This window comes from Microplitis demolitor, chromosome 1 (assembly GCF_026212275.2).
Source record: "Microplitis demolitor isolate Queensland-Clemson2020A chromosome 1, iyMicDemo2.1a, whole genome shotgun sequence".
NCBI classification, from domain to species: Eukaryota; Metazoa; Arthropoda; class Insecta; order Hymenoptera; family Braconidae; genus Microplitis; species Microplitis demolitor.
Window position 1 is genome coordinate 19,130,752 of NC_068545.1, and position 21,197 is coordinate 19,151,948.

Consider the following 21,197-nt stretch of genomic DNA (forward strand, 5'->3'; position numbering starts at 1 on the left):
CGGTCATTTATAGTATTAAGTCAATTGCTTTCTTCTTTGTATTTTCAGAAGTTTAAAAATCATTTTAAGAAATTTCGTCCTGTCACGTTTTTAAGTTTAGAATAGTCAAATTTAAAATTTTTCAACGATTTTTTTTTATACGGGACACTTCTAATATTTAGATTTTTAAAATATTCTTACCTCTATACACGGAAAGAAATGTATGACATTTATCACCATACCTTATATACTATCATATTGAACACCATAAGTATGGCGTATGTCACCAAGGGTATGGTGATAAGCACAATACATTTATTTCCACGTACCATGAGATGAAAGTATGAAATCCCGATTTCCACCATCGTACAGTTTAAGGCTTAACTTAGTATTAATAATCAAATAAAATACTTGTAAGTCACTAAACACAGAACTAAATTCAAAAATATTTGACAAAAATATTTTTTATCAACTTACTATTAATGTATGCATAATATGTCCCTTGGCAATGACAATTGATTATGCAAAAGAATCGATTAAGAAAATAACAATTTCAAGATAAATAGTCTTAGAAATGAAAACTCAAGTCCACGAGAGATCAATTGATCTCAGTTAAAGCTCAATAAAATGTAACTAGTAATTCCCAGTATACAGCCAGTCACTGGCGGCTTTTCTCAGAAGATCTCGGAATTTGGCGAGTCGCCAATAAACGTTCGTTAGATCGGATATCCCGGTCTGGAAGCAATAATCATGCTCGAAAGCGTCGAGGTCAAAGGCGAATGCCGAAAAGAGAAGAGATGAAAAGAGAAGAGTAGAGCAATATCACAGAGCAAGTCTATATATCCTATAGCCAAAACTAAGATTTTAACTATCCGTTATTTTACAACTCCTCAAAAAATTAACATCTGGGCAACGAGCCAGCTTTATTCATTCTCGAAAAAACCTCACATGGAGATTATAGATCCGTCCCATTCCTTTTAATTTTTAATATTTCAATAAGCTCATTTTAAATATAAGTTCATAAACTCATATAAAATATTACTCTTTTATTGATTGTAGAGCCTACTGTTTAGACTAAATAGTTTACACTTTTAATTATTACCATCGAGGATTATATAATTTAAGAATCTTTTTGAAGCTCTAACACAGACTGCAATCTTACAGCGTGTTTTAAACCCAAGTCTTAAGTATAAGCTTTCAAATGATAGTTTAGGTTGAAAAAAGATGACTCGATATCAGAACTCGGCCTTGAATTTAAATCCTGATCAACAAATCCCTCAACTGAGATTTTTAAATAATTCAAAAGCTAATTTTTGGTTCTGACGTTTACTCAATGTTATCGTTTGTTACTGATTTCAATCTATTGCAGATGTAGATGTTACTTGACAAAATTACACCTGACATTGACATTTGGTATCTGATCAGTTTTTTTCAACAAAACGCGGTAATCGACGCGTTTTGTTGAATCCTTGTGCCGACTAGATTTTGAAGTTGATCGATCGAGCCATTAATGAAAAATTTGAAAAAAAAAAATTTTTTCTTCCATATCTTTGAGTCTATTTGATCGATCGATTTGAAATTTTCAGAAAAGTTGACGGCCAACAAACTCTTCTGATTGTCACCTTAAACATTTTAATCGGTCAGTTCATTAAAAAGATATTAAGAGTTTACATCTATATACATACACACACACACACACACGCGCACACACAAACATACAGACACACGGACATCTTTCTGAAAATAGTCAGAATAGCTTCCTAGAACCTCGATACGTCGATATCTGATGAAAACTTGATTTTTGAAAATCGGGGTGAAACCAATAACTTCCCGAATTTTCGAAAACTAATAATTTTCTTAGCGGGAAGTTAAAAAAAGATAAAATTTATCACTTAATGGAAAGTCAAACAAGCTTACAAAAAAAGTCTAAAAATATTAATTTATAATACTTAGTCAATTACTTCCTTCTTTGAATTTTCAGAAGTTTAAAAATCATTTAAAAAAAGTGTGTCGTTATGTCACGTTTTAAAGCTTGAAATAGTCATCGCTTTTTAACGTTTTTTTTTTCATTGGTTCAAAAATAGACTTTTTGGACATTATAGTTATAGTCCGAGCATCTGCCGCTAGCAATTAAACTACAAAGTTAAATAATTGACGTATTAATGACACAAAAAATTAAATAATAAATTTATCACTAAAAATTCCACATGTTTTATATTCCGCAAGTTGTTAATTTCCGTCAGAAGATTAAAATCTTTTAAGTTTATCACCGAAAGTTTCATTTGTTTCCTAGCTTAGCGGTTTCAGGGCAACTTGTAAATTAGTTCTTTGATCGATCTGGCTATTTTTGACTCTGGGTCCTCAGATTGGAGTGTTTTTATTTTACTTTATTTTTTTTTTTTTTTTTCACTCAAGTCGTATAACGCCCAACGGTCTTGGTTGGGTGTCACGCGACGGCTAGACGCTCGACAATTTAAATCTAGCCCAAGTTACGAGCCGAAAAAAATAACTTGATACTAATAAATTTTTTTTATTGTTTTAAATAAAATTTTTCATTCATGAAAATGGGAACATTTTAATATGATGACTACAGCTAAACTTTTATTATATATATATATATATATATATATATATATATATATATATATATATATATATATTACATTTTCCACTTTATATAATTGATATAGATTTTTTAATGATATATCATTATCATGATGGCATAGGTTTGTCTCAGGGTCAATGAAGTACTTGAGAGTTTTAGTGATAAAAAAAGTTTATAAAAAGTTCAAGAGTATAATCGTGATGATAAAGAATATTGAGAATGAGATTTTAATTAAATAATGAACTTGTAGAGCTCAGTGTTTCACACTTTTGTTAAATTCATCTTAGGCTTTCAGGTTTTTTATTTTTTTTTCTATCCTTCATTTTTTTGTCGCTTACTTTCTGTAGGGTGCTCGTGAATTTTTTTCTCTTTTTCCACATCCTCGTTTTTTTTTTTTTTTTTTTTTTTTTTTTTTTTCTACTCCTTGACACTTTTGCTCGTTCACGTTTTCTCATTCTATGTGCCTCCTACTCTTTGCTTTCATAAAATTGATTTTTCCCGCTTAAAGGGGATCTTATCAAGTTCTGCTGGAGCATCAGTCGATTTCCACGGGGATCTTGTTGTATTACTGATAATGATCTCAGTAAATAGAACGGAAAAAAAATAGAATAAAATTTTAGCGATGAGAGGATGAAAAGAAAATAATAAAAAAATACTAAATAAAAAAAACATTGTCGAGGGTGATGTACGAAAAATGACGTGAAGCAATCTAGGGTGATTCAAGTAATGGATTTGCGATAAGTGGAGTAAGATTTACTGCGATTTTTTTTTCTGATTTTTTTTTTTGTTATTAAATGATATCTAAGGAATTGAAAAAATAGTTAATTATTTTGCTGATAATTATGTTTCTATCATAGTACTTAACAATACTACATTATAAAAAGGGCGGTGTTAAAATGCCGGTGTTAAATCCGTGTGAAAAAAATCTCCGTATAGAAATTTGAAAAAAAATGTATAACATATAAAAATTTAAGGTTATATTATTATTCATTTAACCTATAATTTAAGTAATTAATAAAAACACTAAAAACATTCACGAAGTGAAATATTTCCTGCATCGAAAAATATTTCAACACTGGGAAATTTTTTTAACACCGCTAAAAACTATTTACACCGACGGCGGTGTTAAAATTTAACACTGAAAATTATAAGACTTACACCACCTGAACTTACCCCGTTTTTTTTTTTTTACAGTGTAATAAATAATGATAAAATAAAAAATAAATATTTCACAAGAATACAAAAAAATATATCAGTAGTAAATAGTTGATTTTTAGTTTGATCTAGTTTTTTGTTTCTGATATGAAACTTTTGAACGAGTTACAAAAACAAATTTATACAATATCTCATACTCGAAAAGGCGACAAAAAGATAAAAGTTAAAAGTGTTGTCAGAATTGAATTGAAACAGTGAAAAAATAGGTAAAATAGAAGAAGGTATGGAATGTATTGTGTAAGATAGTAAATAGAAGCTAAGTGAAAAGAGGCGTGTGTTGAAAAAAGATACTGAATATTTCTGATAGCATAAGTATAGAGTTAGAGTTGATCCAGTTGCTCTAGGCTTGAAAGTTAAGAAAAGCATTACATCGTATTCTTGTACATTATCTATCTATCTAGTCATAAAGTGTGTTGCGGGAAAGGGGTAAAAGCTAAAGAGAGATAGACAATGAGGGTTTTAAGGGTATGTATGTTTTATATACATATGTATGTGTATATATATAGTAGAAGAGTGGTGGATATCCGGGTTTTCGCCGAGTTCACTGGCGCAATGCGGGGTAGCCAGACAACATGGCGCACCTCTTTCCCCTCACCTTCGATTTACTAACTCTTTCCCACTCACAACCCTCTTACTCTTTTCACCCTTATCTTCACCCTTCTCCTTATCCTGTCTCACTTTTTTACTCACTCTCTTTTTCCCTCTAGAGTCAGGTTGCGCGAGGCCACGTGGGAATTATGCGTAACATTGCTGGCGTGCCACCGATAGTAAATTTGCACAAGGTTCTTTCTTTTACATTTTTACTATTTTTTTTTTTTTTTTTTTTTTTTTTTTTTATAGATATATAGTCTTTTTGACTTAATAATAAATTCAGATGTACTTCCGGTTTCGTGTCGGTAACGTTCATTTATTGCTGTAATATACTATAAATATATTGCTCTTAAAATATTTTTTTATGTTGGTCATACACAAATTGGCTTGAAAAAAATATTAAAGTTTGTAAAAAAAATATTTCAAGGTAATTTATTCACAATATATTACTATGAAAATATTTTTTTTTTTATTATTATTATTATTATTGGTTATTATTTTAAGGCCATGGAGTCGAAACTCCTTGCGGCTTTCCAAAGATAAAAAATATGGACATAAATATAATATACTGTGTTTAAACTAAACACACTCAATTATCATACATTCAACATATTAATAGTTTCGATTTAAAAAGAAAAAAAAAAAAATATCAAATTATACTGATATTAAATAATATCAGACTTAATACATTGTTGCATGAAAAACGAGTTTTTGTTAATGGAAAAAAAAAAAATTGTAGATTATGAATTTAAGTACCCAATGATAATTTGTATAAGCTATTGAATCGATAAGTATGAAAAAGTTGGTTGAATAATCTATTCATACATTAATAATTATTCTTGAATGAATAAACTGATTAAATAATTACTTAATCGATAAAAATTAAAAATTTAAGTCAAATAATCTCTTATAAGTTTTTTTTCTTTGTCGAAAATAATTATTTTTAATTACCCATAGAGTTTTATTTCACATGAAACAGAATGACAGTAAAAAATTTCGACAACGAATTCGAATAATAGAAAGACATGAAGGAAAATTTTACATTTATTTTTGCACGGAATTATGTACGGGAAAATTAGGCTAAAAAATTGATAATGATTAGAGGATGAATAAGTAGACAGAAATAAAAGATTTCTTGGCTCAAGAAAATTTTTTGTCGCCCCAAGAACACAGAAAATAAGGATTTCTTAGCGCAATAAAAATTTCGCATTACGACATGATAACAAAAATTTTATTAGGACTAGAAAAAATTATTGACGGAAGAAATGTTTTTTTGCTCAAGGAAATTTTTAGTCACTCCAAGAAAATTTGGTAAATATTTACAATTGGGGCCACCCTATTTTGAATAACGAGGCAAAAAATTAACATTTCCAACCGTTTTTTTTTATTCTGCTTGTGATTGTGACCCAGAGTAGTGTTCATTTTCGACGTGCTTACTTTTCAGGAAAAGTATGGTTGTAACATATAAAATATCATAATTTTATTATTTTTTTTAAATTTTTGTTTTGCTTAGTTTTCAATTTTCAATATTTTATAAAAATCGCAAAAAATTAGGTAATTGTGAATTTTTATTTGATTTGTTTCATGTAGTTTTCAAAAAAAAAAAAAAAATATTATATTATCCGCAAAAAATCATATGGAACAAATTTTAACGAAAAATAAAGAATTATCATTTTTCATACTTTCAATCGCGAAAAAGTCATTTAAAATTTAATTTTCCAACATCGCTCTATTTTTTATAATAAATGATCCATGAAAAGCAGAATCAAAAAAAAAATTTGAAAATGTTTATGTTTCACCTAGTTATGCCCCAAAATAGGGTGGCCCCCACTTGTAAATAAATACCGAAAATTTTCATAATGCAAAAAATTTGCTTGGGGCGAATAGAAATTTTTTGTGCGAAGAAAACCTTTTCTTCTGTGTAATAATAAATTTTTTAATTTTTGAACAAAATTCAAAATGTATTTTAAGACTCGTGAATAAATAAATTTGTAATTTATGAACGTGAATTTAAATAATATCATTCTTAAATATTTTAAAATGAAATATCGCTGCTTGATGAAACTTAATGGACGTGGCAAATTCCAATATAATTTCAATATAATTTTCGTCAATCGAAACCACCCAAGTAGAATGAAGATTTATACTGCTACGTCAGCTATCGAATTCTCTTATTATATTTTGATGGCTGAAAATAAACCATCGCAAATCATAAATAAAAAAATATATGAATAGCGGTTGTATAATAATAATGCATTAATGTTCAAATTGAAAATAAGCAATTTATATAATGAAATATAACGCATAGATAAAATTTCTATCAAGAAAGTGGCCTCCAGAGCCAACGGATTGGGTGCAACAGGAAGCAGTAAATCCTTCGTCGAAGGTGTTCTATCTGTTCTTGACACTCTTGGTCATGACTTTTACCAAAAATAGATCTTTAGACGCTTGTCGTTAAAATGTTTATTTAAATCCAGCAATTTTCGCACCCTTATAATTGTTTTTTATTATCGGAATAAAGTATAACTAATTATAATTAATATTCCCCGTCGTATTTATAATCATGCTCGTATAAAATCGTCAATTAAAATCCATTTTACTCAGGCAATAATTTTTGCCGTCATTGCTATAAAGCAATATAGCCAATAAAATCCGCATAAAATTTATTATTTTTTTATTTTTCAATATTCTTTTATTAATAACCGTCTTTTTATATCGTTATTAATATTTACCGTACCGCCAAGTTCGAGGGCAATTGCAAATTCGCCGAAGTAGTTGGCCAGTGAACTGCGCGATTTGTCTCAGCTATTGAGCGTTAATGGCCGTGGTAATGGCATATATGACCACCGCGATGATCATCACAAAGACCACCAAGAATATTTTTTATATACATAACACTTTATCCAATCAGAAATATATATTGCCAATTGCGTTGCAAATTCATTCATTAATATTGCCGCGGAAAAAACTATATGTCATACGATACATTTATTTTTTATATTACTTTTAATACCTTTGTAAATAATATTTATAAAACTATAATATCATTTTTTTGATAAATTAATTCTTACTTTTAATTATTCATTTAAAATTTAATAATTTTTTTTTATGAAATTCAAGTCGAAAAAAAATAAGTTTACAAAATAAAAGAAAATTTCTGTATTTTATATGAAAATTTGAAAAATATATTATTTTATATAATTAAGGGATAAAAAATTTTTTTAATCTAAAATTCAATTTTTTTTTTCAAAATCAAAATTTTGAATTGTTATTAGGAGAGGTAGGGGTAAAACGGGGTACTTAAGGAAATACCAAGTTTTCGAGGACTCAAATACACTAAATCTAGTTTTTTTAATGATATTCAAAATAAATAGAAAAAATTTTCAATTACCGTTAAAAAAAAAAAATTTCATTTTTGTGGGCAACATGGGGTATCCCTAAAAAAGAAAAAAAATTTCTGGATTTTAAATGAATTTGAATAAGTTAAACTTTTTTGCAAGTAATTTACATAAAGAAAAATTAACTTTTGCATGATTATTGGATACCAAAGAAGAAAAAAAAATTTTTGATAGTTTGTATCATAAAACAAAAGTCATTAATATTTTTCGAGTGACAATTGATTTTTAAAAAAGTTTAACAAAAAAAATTCAAAGTAACGCTCAATTATATATACAAAAGTGATTTTGGAATGTTTCAAAACCATTTAAAAAACAAAATTTTTAGAGTACCCCGTTTTACCTCCCCCCACCCCCCTTTGTAACTTTATAATTGCCTTTTTGTCAGTTTTGATTTTCCTAGATCTCAAAAGATCTATATAGATCTAAGTAGAATGCCGACTTCGATCTCCATATATTTAAATTATTTGTTCCCGAGGTACATCGACACTATCAATAATAATAGATAAAAGTTAATCCTATAGTATACTGAGTAGATAATTTAATTCCTAAAACAAACAACTTTCCATTTATGTGATTTAAAAGTATAAATAAATTGAGTAATTGTGTTAGTATCAGAAATAGAACTCAAAATAATTGTTGTTCAAACACAAGAGACATGACTCAAAAATAATGTACATATTGTGGCATTTGATTGCCGATACGATCGAACATGGTTCATCCATTTAACTGATACTGACGATAGCAACTCAGGCGTTTGAATAATCTACAATTTTCCAATTGAATTATTGAATCACATTCCGAGCGACGAACAAACTTTTCCATCATTTATGTAACGCAACAAAATTATTTTATTTTTTCATCTTACTCATAACAATTGTATTTTGTAATTATTTATCATTAATTATTAATACATAAATTTGAAAAATAATTTATCGTCAATTTTAATTCACATCTGCGGAATAAAATTTTTTGAATCATTAATAATGTTTTTTTTGAATTTATTTCTAATTTTGGTATTAAAAAATTTTCAAAATTACAAGTCGCTAAAATTAAATAATTTTGTGATCTACAAAAATAAAACAGGAAAATGAACTGAATAAAATTTATTGAAATTGAAAGATTGTAGGTCAGATGTAATAGAACAATAAAAAGTTTCTTTGTTGTTCAGTGATAGGCTATAAACCTACGGGTTACGGTGTAACATCTTGGCTCATAAATACTTTATTTAACATAGAATGATGATAGTTTTGTGACTATATTTATCAAGTCATAATAGAAGCTGTATGTATAGAAAGGGCCAACTGTCCTCGATGGGACAGAGAATAGAATGTCGGGGGTGGTTTGTTCCCCTGGGATATTCTGGCACGCGGCCACAAAGGGCACAAAAGACTGGGAAATGGTGAGCGAATTGCTCATTATCGAATGCGGTACCCAAGTTCCTCGGGGATTCAACACACACCCGTTCGACGAATAGGGAAAGAAAAGAAACCGCCCTATGATTTCGTTGAATTGCGAATTAAGGGTGACAGCCGTAGAATTACAGGAAAATTGTCTTTTCCTCTTTCATCTCTGTTCACACTTTTCATCCATTTTTCATCATTTTAATGGATTCACCACTCCGTACATTAATTGTACGGATACTTAAGTAACCATAAAAGGATTTTTGAATTTAAATAACTGAATTATAAATTTTTTTCGTAAAGTATTACAATATTTATTATTTTTATTGTCAGTGTGATTATGAAAATAAGGATTCTTTAGCATTGTAGATAAATAACGGATTGTTGAGGGGTAGGAAAATGTTGGGATCATCAAATGTGCATAGGGGCTTTATGTGTACTTTCTTGTCCCTCGAGAACTTTCGGGTTTGCCGCCTTCTGACTGTTACATTCATCGTCACACACGGGGGTTATTTAAACCGGAGAAAATAAACATCAGGCAGAGCTTAGTTACGCAGCAGTGATTCGTAAGAAATTCGTTCGAAACATTTTGAGGGCTGTCGTTGAAGGACTTACTTATCAGACCTTTTTATCTATTTAGTCTATTAAAATATTTTTTTCATCACATAATGATGAATTGATAGTTTTCATTTATTAAACATGTTTAAAATAAAGGTGGGACTTTTTTTCAGCATTATAAAAAACTATTATTATTAAATGTCAATTTTTTGATGTATTATTTTTAGACAACCATTGACGTTGGATTTTTTTTGTTATAAATAAAATTACGATACAAAAATAAAAATCTATACTCAGACAACTCTCCCACACATGTGCTTCTATTTGAAATATTTAAATCACATTTTGTTTCAGTGATTCTAGTAATAACTTTTTTTTTATATTAATGTATATTTATGGTATTATAATCTAAAAATAAAATTTTTGCAATTTATTTACTGTGTTGTAGGTTTTCTATAATGTTCTAAAACAACAGCAAAAATTTACCATTTTTAAATTATTTTGAATTTTTTTAAAAATAAATATTTTAATAGAAAATTTGTTCTGATATAATTTATGGTTTTTGAATTTTCTTTCTATACACGGAAAAAAAATTATAGTAATTGTTCCTAGTACGTTTATGAAATATCATCCCATACCGTTATGGTAATAATTACTTGGGATTATGGGATATGGACCCATACTTTCTGGGAAAGTTTCCATAAGTATGGGAACAATTTCTATCATTATGGTAACAGTTCCCATATCGCATGTGAAAAAATCATGGTAATGATTACCATACTCATAGGAATAGTTCCCATAAGCAAATAGGAACCGATCCTATAACCACATTGTAACGGTTCCTATAATATTATGGTAACAATTACCATAATATTATAGTAACCATTACCATAATTCCATAGGAACTATTCTGATACCATATGGGAATTATACCCATAATTATAGGAATGATTACCATAATATATATGGGTGCCGTTCCTATAATCAACATTTCAAAAAAACCGGTTACCATGCAGTATGGGAACCATTCCCATAATATATTGTAACTGTTACCATAATTTTCTCTCCATGTACTTAAAAAATAAAAAAAAAATTTTAATATATTTGTGCTTTCCGGTATGATTTAAATAATTTATTGTAAAAATTTTAAACAACACAGTGTGGAAGTTACACCAAGTAAAAATTTTTTCTCCATTTTCTTAACACCAAAAAACTTATCACTCGATACTAACATCAGTTCACTGATAGAAGAATTTCTTAGCATTTAATAAGATTTTTTATTGTTTTAGAAATCATGTCTTAAGAAATGATTTCTTATATATTAAAAAATCATTTCTTAAATATTAAGAAATTTTTTTGAATGTTAGGAAATCCTTCTATTATACATTTTAAAATTTTGTGTTCTTGTGTATAAGAATTTAATAGTTAAATATTTTGTGTCAATTATTTGACACCATCAAATGTAAATTTAACTAAGCTGAATGTGTTATCTGATCTCAACAAGTTTTAAGCCTGTATTATTGTTCGATACAAGTAAAGTGTTAAATTTGACACAAATTTTTCAAAGTATTTCAATAATAAATATATTTTAGTGATAAAAATATTCGAGTTATTCTCATTTTCAGTTCGTTGAGTATCAGTAGCCCTTTGTAATTCGTAAAAGCTGAAACAGTACTTTAAGATACGTCTCAGGGGAAAAAAAATTCACCCTAACGTCACTTTTGTCTGTCCCTAAAACGTTTGATTGTAAGTGGTGCGTTTAAAGAGCACTTGAACCCTCATATTTTCGAGTCTTAAACAAAGGAAGATAAATCAGTATTTAGACAAAACGTACGAAACTAAAAGAAACTTGTATATATACTGATGTTACTTATTATCCAGATGAATAAATAATTCAGCAAAGTGTTAATTTGTTAGAAACTTTAAGACTGTAGTGACTAAAAACATTATCAGACTTCTGTTTCCCCGAGCAATTATTCTTTGTGACATTTATTTAACCATCTGCAATAATATTAACGTCTCTTCCTCGAAGTAATGAGCTGAGATACGTTTTTCCCATTACTCTGTCATTCATTTCATTTTATCTATCGGATCATTACCACGACATTGTTGGTATAAAATTTTTTACGGCTCTTTACTCTTTTTCATTTAACTATTTTTATCTTTCTTTTGTCAAGTATTTACGATTTGTACTTATTTACGTACTTTGAACTGGCGCCAAGGTGTCCAGACATTCATCCCCCGATCAAATCAATTTCACACTAAACTAGATTACGTTGACAATATATTTTTTATATTATTTATAAAACTTTTACTTTAAAGTTAATAGTGAATTAATCAGCGGCTTTGAGAAGCATTCAAACGCGTTGATATTTCATCTTTGACTTAACTCTCATAATGTCAAAGTACTTTCGATTATCGATAAGTTATAAATAATTTTTGCTCTTCTATCCATTTTTATTTTTTATTTTATAATCGTTTTATATCTTTGCAAATTACACTTCCGTGTAAAAAAAAAAAAAAAAAAAAAAAAAATCCGAAAATATTAAAAAAAAATTTTGAATGAAGAACTTTTGAATTCGAGACAATTTAGAAATTGAAGTACAAGTTTTTAAAATAAAATACTAAAGTTAGCAGAGAATTAAAAATTTTCGAATTTTTTTTTTTCAACGAATAAATTACAAGAAAAAAAATAAAAAAATATGCACATCTAGAAAATTAGAAAAACTATAAGTGCAATTTTTAAAAATATATTTTTTTTTATTATTTATAATTTTGAATAAATTTCAAAAATTATTAGATGTCATCTAACTTTAGTATCATACTTTTTATCCTTTTCAAAAATTAATGAAAACTTGAAAAGTTAAATTTTTACAAATAAATTCAAAAATAGTTCATACAAGAGTTTAAATACTAAATCAATGATTGTTATTTTTATCACTGAATTTTTTTAAGATCATAAAATTTGAACTTATTGTTGAAATAGATCGTGAAATTTCAACTTAATGTCACATACTTTTTTGGAATGATTTTTTTTTTTGCACGTTATTTATAAATTTTAATGTAAGTATTCAATTATTGACGAAATTATTTACAATTTTTCTAATTATCTCAGTTACTAAATTATAAACTCATTAATTTCTGGTGGTAAGTTTGTGGCAGGATGAATAGAATAGACTGCAAGAGACGGTATATGTATCATTAAGATTCGTCAATTGTATTTGATGGTGGGTAAAAGACTGTGTCCTGACAGGTCATGCATTCACTACAGACTACAGCACAACGACAGTACCATTCGAGTCAGTTGAGATTTAATTTGCATATTCATTGGATATTGTCCACTTGGAGGTAATTTCCGCGCCTGCCAGTGACATTAGCATTAGCTCGAGTAATAATATTTCCATATATTGTGCTGAGCCTTGTTGTTTTGATATGCAATGCCTGGGGTATATTGTTCAGAAACACTCGACCAATATTTGTCATTGTGCATTTTAACTCTTTCTATTCAGCCATTAATTAAATTTTTCTCAATTATTTTACGCATATTTGAATTTCGCGCGAAAAGTTCAAATTTCTCATACCGAAATTTTTGAATATTTTGAAATTAAATACTGAGTTTCTATTATCAATAAAAAACAAAAATCTTTTGAAAAACTCTAGAAATTAAATTTTTTTAATTTTTTTGATAAAAAAAAAATTTTAAGTAAATTTAATAAAAAATTGAATTTTTGGATTAAAAATAAATTTCTGACTCCGAACCCTCATTGTTTGAATTAAAAAATTTTGAACGCCTATTTTATAGTGAAAAAATTTTGAAGTGATTACGGGTCTCAAAATTTAAAAATGATTTATTAATCTTCTGCTTAATTATTCATTGAAAATAGGGGAAGGTGGGGCAAAAGGGGGTAGGGTAGGTAAAACGGGACACTCCAAAAATTTTATATTTTAAATGGTTTTTAAACATTCCAAAATCACTTTTTTTTAATACGATTGAGCGTTATTTTGATTTTTTTTTGTTAAACGTTTTCAAAAATCAATTGTCAGTCGAAAAATATTAATGACTTTTGTTTTATGATAAAAACTATTAAAATTTTTTTTTTCTTCTCTTGTATCCAATAATCATGCAAAATATAATTTTCTTTATGTAAATTACTTGCAAAAAGTTTAACTTAATAACATTCATTTAAAATCCAGAAATTTTTTTTTCTTTTTTAGGGATACCCCATTTTGCCCGCAAAAATGAAAATTTTTTTTTTAACGGTAATTGAAAATTTTTTCTATTTACTTTGAATATCATTAAAAAAAAAAAAATTTTAGTGTATTTGAGTCCTCGAAAACTTGGTATTTCCATAAGTACCCCATTTTGCCCCTGCCTCCTCTATATATTAATCTACTTATTTATAAAACAATTAATTAATTAAATTAAAATTAATAAATTAACATGGTAATTATCAATTACTATATTTATTTTCGTTCTATTTTATACTCCAATAGATATGATCTAATTAGTGAATATATTTGTACATTAAATGGTAACCCGAATTAAAACCATCGGTACGGAAATTCCGAAATAACAATACTCGAATTGCATACATACTATTAGCCCGCTTTAGCAACAAACTATTTCGAATTTAGTGAAAAAAAAAAAAAAAAAAAATAACAATAATAATAATAATTAAAGCTGCATATTCTTGTGTGAAATTGCTTGGTCATCATTGCGGAATAACAAGAAAATAAAAAAAAGTATTTTATACGTACAGAGAATGTATATAAAAATAAAAATAGTATAAAACTAAAATTACATTAGGGTCACACGTCACTCGTCACTCGATTTTACTCTTTGACCAATAAAAATTCATAGCGTGCTCAATGTCTCTTTAGGTCGTTGTGCGTTTTTCAATTTTTTTTTTATTTTTCTTACAAGTTGAATCACCTTTTATTTCAATGATTTCCACTATTCATATTTTTTATCGTGACTACCAACCGTACTTGCGTGTTATTGCATAATTACTATTGATCTGCGTAAATATTTTCATGTTACATTATTTTAAAAATAATCTAACAGACAGTAATAATAAAAAAGTTTTTAAATTGACACAACAAGCAAATAATAAATTAAATATTATTATTGAGTGATTTGTTTAAATATTTATTTTTCCGATTTTTTGTATGTTTACTTTATTGATATTACAAAAAATCCTTGAATTTTATAAAGAATTCTGGATATTTATTAAAAGAAAAAAATTCGTGACATATACAGAATTATTTTACGTGTTCACAAAGTTTCCTGTTTCAATAATACGTTTTTTATCGTGAATTCCAATGAAGTAATGTACTTGAATTATAAAATAGTACTCGTACTAGTGAACGGAGATAAAGAAAGAAAGAAAAAAAAATCAAATGAGTTTAAAAAAAAAAAATGGTGAATAAAGAATGAAGCACTGATAGTTTATTTATTATTCAAGTGTTTTTTTTTAAACGATGACTTTTAAACGGCTGGTGAGAATGATAAAAGACTATTACGATCGCGTGATCACAAATTATATTTGTAAACCGATTGTTGAATATGATTTCTAGGAACGCAATTGTCTTTGATACATATTTTTGTAGCTATTTATATGAAAATGATAAAAATCTACCTATATTGATATATTTTTATATTATGTTTGTTATAACCTGATTACTTAATCAACTTTTCATCTGGTAATAAATCATTTAAAAAATTATTTTGTTATTATTTTTATGAATTTTTTTAAATATTTACACTGTAAGAATTTTTCGGTGTGAATGCGGACTAAAGTCAGACTCAATGCGGGCAGATTTCATATTTATTTCATCCGCTTGGATTAAAATTCACTCCGAAGGGTAGTATTTTTATATTGAAACTGCCAGTCGAAGTAAAAATCTCTATTGATTCCGTATGCAAAGTGATTTTTTTTAGAACTATAAAACTCCGACGAAGTGAATCCAGATTTAAATAAAAGCAGAATTTACTCCCAATTTTTACAATGATCATGAAGTGTGAAGACAATTAACATTTTTTGATTAAAAAAAAAAAAAAAAAAAAAAAATATGCACATGTAAAAAATAAAAAAAAACTACAGGTGTAATTTTTAAAAGTATTTTTTTAAAAATTGATTTATAGTTTTAAAAATAATTTCAAAAATTATTGGACGTCGACTAACTTCAGTGTCATATTTTTACAAAGTATAGTCGTTGTGGAGAAAAATTTTCAAAATACCGAAGGTTTTAACCACCGCGGATAGTATTAAAAAATTTTTTTTTTGGATTATGTAAATATCTGATTTTAGAGAAAAAATTGAAATTGTAAAATTTAGTGATAATGTTTTAAGTATAGATGTACAGAAAAACCGGCAAAAAAGACTATTTTTGAGACGATTTGTAACAAAAATTAAGACAAGTTAATTAGCCGCGAATTTTGAATTTTCAAATGAGCGTCAATGTAGCAGACATCAGACAAATTTAAAATTATTAATAAATAGAGTAAATAATTAATAAAATTAAATTAAGAAAAAGTGCGCATTTAAAAAAATTTCAAATTAATGAGTGCATTTCTTATAAATATTATTTTTTAAATTATTTACTTTATTTATTTGTAATTTTAAATTTATCTGATGTCCGCTACATGTTTTTTCAAGTAATCCCTATTTGAATTATTTTATTGAGAACTAAAAAAGCCCTTCTGTTAAAATCAGCCATGATTATAAAAAAGAAAAAAAATTTTTTCATTATTTAAAATTTAAAAGTGGCCGTTGATGGACTGATGAACTCGCCCCGAAATATCTAAACAAAAAATAATTGTTTGTCCTACAAATGGGTCTTATTTTGCTCGATAGTCCCTTATTCAGACAGGTAAATAAATATCATTCCGTTAAAAAAATATTTAAAAGATATGGATTTATATTTTTTTTGATAACCCCGATAAGGGTGTATTCAGAGAATAAAAGAAAGGGAAATGAGGTGAAAGCATGACGACGTGCGAAAAGCACCCTGTCGAGTAACATCTCGCGATTGCACATTGCGATACAAAAGCTCCATGATTGAGGAAGAGATTAGCCTTGAGGCAGCTTTTGTGGCCTTGCTACTCTTCACTCGTTAGAACGGTTTTTGTCTCATTTTACCAGCCAGTAGTATCCGATTGTACTGTAAAATTGTTGTGAAATTGCTTTTTCTCTCTACTGGAGCTCTTGATACATATATAGGTATATATATTCTTAACTTTCCCTTACATTATATTACGAAAAGAATAAAAAAGAAAAGCCGACAAGCAATTTACTGACGAACTGGCGTCGGGACGATCCATCCTCATGATTTGTTATATGGATGTGATGCTTTAACAAGGACGCGAAACTCGTCTCAAACAACTATATATTGTTCCAATCAATCTCTTATTGTCGAAAATTATTGTCATTTATTGTTACATATTGTATGCAATGGTAATGAGTAAATATAAACACATAGAGTACGTGAATATACAAAGTCAAAGTCGACGACCGGTCGATCGAGTTAGCTTCGACCTTGACCCTGACTACTCGACTCATACTGGTACACAACCGTCTATCATTATACCTACAGGAATCCAAATAGTTCCCAGCGTTTACTTTTTCATAACTTTTACTCTACCTATACCTCTAATTTTATTTATTCATTTAATAAATTTATTATGCAAAAATACTTAAGTCCCTAATTGCTTTTATTTATTAAGCCATCTTAGGAACCGAAACTCTGGTTAAGGAACAAACAAAATTAATGAGTAATTGACGTAGAAAAATTTATGAGATTTACCCACGTGTTGAAAATTTTTAAAGTACTGAAGACTTTAATATTAATACTTAGTCATTGTAATTAAGGTAAATATTTAAATTAAAATTTTTTTTTCTTTACAGTAGAAATTTTTTTTAAATATCAGCATAAATATTTACTAATAAACTTTGACATTAGCATAACTTATTGCTTAATAATTCTGTATGTATTTAAAAGTTTGTCAAAAACTTTTTTAAAATCATAAAATATTTTTTGTTCCGGAGAAAATAATTAAAATATTTAATAAATAGTAATTTACTAGACAGTATGTAAAATATTTAATTTTTTGTACTTGACGTGGAATTAAATACAAAATAATACGAACGCTATATATTTTTTTGTCTGATCTATTTATTACTATAGATAAATATTTAAAAAAAAGTCTGTAGTAAATGAAAATTTATAGGATGGAGTGTTTGATTAAATGATGAAGAATAATATATTTAATATATTATTTGGAGAATATGATATATCTTTAAGACGCACTTTGCACGTGTTGAAACCGCAATTTGAGGTAGGGAGAAACATGGAAGCTTTGTCGTAGGGTATTGATCGATAGCATTCGGGTGTGAACCCTCGTACTACCTTTAACGAAAAGTGGAATAGAAACTTATTCTCATAATGTTCGAGAGCGTTAAAGTTGAGGGTGAAAAATGCATTTGCGAGATACTTATTCTCCTTGATATGACAAATAGACGATGACACGTCAGACTGTAGTGTACAAGTCCCCGAGCTCATCGAGATACACCGATTAAATTATACGAGAATAAAACCCATAACTATATATTTTTATTTCTATGAATCTGAAGCTAGCGGCCGTAATAAGTAGCGGCCCGCAATTTTTTGCGTGGCCGCTACTTATTATGGCCGCTAGGTTCAGCTTCATTTTTATTTCTTTGTCATCAGCTTTTTATTTTATTCCATTTACTTTTACAATTTTCAGATCATCATTACATAAATAGTTAACTAATTATATATATTTTGTTACAGTTTATCTACTTATGACACTGTAAAAAATCGGGAGTGAATAAGGATTTTATTTCAATGCGAATTAACTATACTTGGAGTTCCGGAGTTTTTAAAAAATTACTCTGCATAAGGAGTGAATGGGGATTTTTTCATGGGGGAGTGATTTCAAAGTGACACGGATTTTATTCAATCCGCATTCACTCCGGTTCGGAGTTTTAATACTTAAATAAATTTATATTTAATAGAAACAGCTGTTAATTAGAAACATAATTATTTAAATAAATAATTCATTCAGATATTAATAATTAAACTTAAAATATTATGTTTTTAATTTATAAAATGTTTTAGTAACTCACTAAATTATAATTTCATATATATAATATATAGTGAAAATATTAAATTATTGAATAGCCATAGTAACATAATTTTTATGGGAATATTTTATATTTCGGTACAATATGAAATGTTATCTCATGGTATGGTTGATGTAAATCATACGACAGTTTGTAACTCAATGGAATTATATTTGTTAAAATTTTATTATCAGCTGGTTATAATTTTTAAAAATCATTTCGCATGAGTATGGAAAGGGAGCTCGTAATTATTTCCGTACTCAATATAAATGTCAAAATATCAAAGACCTAAGCTCACTATGTATTAGTAATTTTTTTTAATAATTAATATTTTCCGAAACTCCCCTTCGGAGTAAAATTGACTCCGAGGAAATTAAATAAATATAAAATCATCCACATCAAAAATTTTTTACAGTGTACTATTCTTAGTATTATTATTGTATTAAATAATTAATAGTAAATAGTTATAAGTAATTGAAGAGTAGCATAAAAATGTTAAATTGTGCAATGAGCAATAAGTGGACAAGACCCACGTACACGGTTCGATAGCCCCGTCGTCGCGACGCCCGGCAGTCTGCCATCATCCTGCTCCTCTTCCGTTTCATCCCGCATCTTCTTCTCTATACTTTTCTCGTCGACGCCGGGCGCGACGTTATGTAAGCACAGACGCATGACGTAACGCTGACGAAGGATGATACCGACTTAGAAAAAGAGTAGCATATCACTTGAAAGCATTAGTTGGAGTAGTAAGTAGTAGTAGTAGTAGTAGTAGTAGTAGCAAAGCAGATGTAGTAAAGTATTGATAGCTGGCATAGTTGTGGTTGTAATAATTATAGCAGTGTGGTGAATGTATATATAGTATGCAGTAGTAGTATAGTAATCGTATCTACCCTGTCATTAATTTACCAGACGATTTACTTCAGTTACAACGCGTAGCTAAAGCTCGGCTTTGTCGCCCAACGAATGAGACATCCGTAAGGTACCGATGAAATACGAGGGCTCAAAAGGGCTTCTCTTTTCTCTTTTTCTATTCCCTTGTTCTTATTATTCTTATTCTGTTGTTGCTCCTACTGCTGTTTCCCTTTCGCTACACATGGTCTGAACTTAATTGCCACAAGAAAAATTAACAGAAAAGAAAACGTATGGAGTTTAAACTGCAATGTTGCTTTCAAGTATAATTTAATTAGCAGACTTGCGAATTTAATATTTTTATTTTCATATATTTATTTGAAAGTGGAAATTTATTTTTCGGGAATGAAATAGATGCAAATAATGCAAATTTTTTTTTTAAGCTGAGAAATGAACTTATGCACTTCTGTTTTTTAAATCAATATGTGAAATAGAGTATAGACACTCAAACTTTTTTTTTTTCATGTCCTTCGGCGTGTGCACTTCGACACTTAAATGTAGTTGTAACTGCCTCGACTTCACGTGTACGACCTCGTGAACGGCCAATGCCACGATAGAGTTCGCTGCTTCTTCCCATGTACATCGTTTAAGTTGTCAATCATTTATTATAATATGTCATTTGAAAAAAAAAAAAAAAAATGTTTACATACTTTACAAGTGTCAAAAAAAAAGTAATAATTATATTGTTATATAATTAAAAATAATTCTGTAGCAATAACAATTACCGTAGTTTATTTTTTTTTTTTACTTTCAATGATATTAATATTAAATAAATATTGTATGATTGTACAATCATTCAAATTAACACTCCTGATATAAAAGCCATAAAGGTCACAGGGGTCTACGGAACCCTAGAGTCTTAAATCAGTTGTAGAAATTTGTCATGACAAAAAAAACAAGAAAAATTACTTTTGCAAAAATATACACTGTAAAAAATCGGGAGTAAATTTTGAGGGATTTACTCCGTCACTGAGTTTTGGAATTTTAAAAAAAAATCACCCTGCATATGGAAAATAAGGAGTTTTTTAATGAAGTGATTTCGAAGTGGTCAGGATTTTATTTAAATCCGCATTCACTCCGATTCGGATTTTTAATATTTAAATAAACTCCTCTTCAGAGTGGATTTTATTCCCCATACAAAGTCGCCGATAATGGGAAAAATGCCGTAAATCGGTCGATGTCTGACTGCTGTCACTCGGCCAAACATTGGCAATTAGTAATGGCCCAAACATGGTGAATGGCTGCCATTAATCAGCCGATAGTCGAGCGCCATTAATGTGCCGGGGTTATTATTTGTATATTTAGCCATTCATAGGCCATTAAAAATTGTCAATGACCGGCCGTTAATCATCATACTTCGCCCGAAGATGGGCCATCCAAGGGCCGGTTTCCAAAC

The 21,197-nt window shown here is 28.3% G+C and overlaps 1 protein-coding gene across 2 annotated transcripts in view; it reads left to right on the forward strand.

The window, feature by feature from the left end:
- LOC103577502 (protein kinase C-binding protein NELL1) overlaps positions 1-21,197 on the forward strand; it is a 62,941-nt gene that overhangs the window by 24,787 nt on the left and 16,957 nt on the right. The window lies entirely within an intron of this gene.